The sequence below is a fragment of the Strigops habroptila genome, chromosome 18 (genome assembly GCF_004027225.2).
Source record: "Strigops habroptila isolate Jane chromosome 18, bStrHab1.2.pri, whole genome shotgun sequence".
Classification (NCBI taxonomy): Eukaryota; Metazoa; Chordata; class Aves; order Psittaciformes; family Psittacidae; genus Strigops; species Strigops habroptila.
The window spans coordinates 3,348,915-3,349,524 of NC_044294.2; positions in this window are offsets into that span (position 1 = coordinate 3,348,915).

Below are 610 nucleotides of genomic sequence, written 5' to 3' on the forward strand. Positions count from 1 at the left end.
AGAAGTTCAAGGTTTGTGTGCCACTCCAGTTCCCGCCTACCCTGGGATTAAAACGGAACATACACCGTGGAGTACAGAGCATGTGGGTTTCTTGTCGCCCCACTGAAGGTGTGACTGCCCGGGGCAGGGCCCTGGGGCACTGCCAGGCAGCAGAACCATGCCTTCATGTGGGCTGAGCATTGCCTTGGAAGGGCAGCGCTCCCGCCTGATCCACGCTGGAATTTCGTGCCGCTGAAGTGGCCGGCTCTGCAGCCATCCCCACAACGCACAGCTACGACTAGCACCGAACCTGCTTGGAATAAGGACAGTGTTTGTTCGTTCGGGCACCTCGCTGGTTACACCGGCTTGTATTTCGTGTTTGATTGTTGCAGCGTGAGCACAGTCTTAATAAAAACCTTCACTTTGGCTGACCCGGGCGGGCCGGGGGCTGTCGAAAGGTGCTGCTAAGCGTGTTTTCACCCGCAGCCCCAATAATCACCGCGTTAACAGGGTTAAGCGCTAACGACGAGCCGCCGGTCGAGCACCGGTACCGGGGCGGAGAGGGGGCGGCAGGTCCCGCGGTTGCAGCGTGCGGCGGGGCCGCCAGGGGGCGCGGCGGGGCGGCGCGCGG